The sequence below is a fragment of the Rousettus aegyptiacus genome, unplaced genomic scaffold, assembly GCF_014176215.1.
Source record: "Rousettus aegyptiacus isolate mRouAeg1 unplaced genomic scaffold, mRouAeg1.p scaffold_m13_p_12, whole genome shotgun sequence".
Taxonomy (NCBI): domain Eukaryota; kingdom Metazoa; phylum Chordata; class Mammalia; order Chiroptera; family Pteropodidae; genus Rousettus; species Rousettus aegyptiacus.
In genome coordinates, this window is record NW_023416287.1 from 52278135 (window position 1) to 52278892 (window position 758).

The following is a 758-nucleotide window of genomic DNA, read 5'->3' on the forward strand; positions in this document are numbered from 1 at the left end:
ATTTTTGTTATCTCTTGATTATGCTATTGAATTGTTATTACTTTTTAATTTCCATGAGATGAAAACCAGCCCTTATCTGAGGAACAGGTTTATTATTGTTGACTATTCTTTTAATAGAATGTAGAGTCATAAAAAATGATTTCTGTTCATTTTATTTTTTAGTCATAAAAAAAGTCAAAGGGTAAAATGACATCATTGTATTTACCCATACAAATAGAGCTCTGTTAAATTTTGCCTAACTGCTCGGCAGATGAGCTGAATTTGATAAGCTTCTGGCTGACAGGGAGGAAATGAGGTATAGAATTATCACTGAAATTTTTTATTATAGAGCAAAGGTATGTGGCACTATTTAAGTAAAAATAGTTTTCTCATCATTACACAGAGGAAATATAGCCTTAAAAAATCCAAATTTCCAAACTCCTAACCTATTATTAATTGTAAAAATATCATAAATAATTTAAAAGTCCAGAGTTAGGGGAGTTGTCTGATGAATATAGCAAATGACAAGTAAAGTTTGAGGAAATTTAAATCACATGGAAAGTCATGGGAAAATGCTTGTGAGTGCTTATTAAAAAGTCAAAATATAAATTAATAAATGCCAAATGAATTCAAATAGTTAAATAAAAAAATAGAAAAAAAGCCAAGAATTTATAAACCATCAATAAAACAACTTATACAAATTATTTTATTTTATTTTTACACTGTATACATTTTTCATTTATGATCAAAAGACCTAAAACAGTTGTTTTTTACTTTAG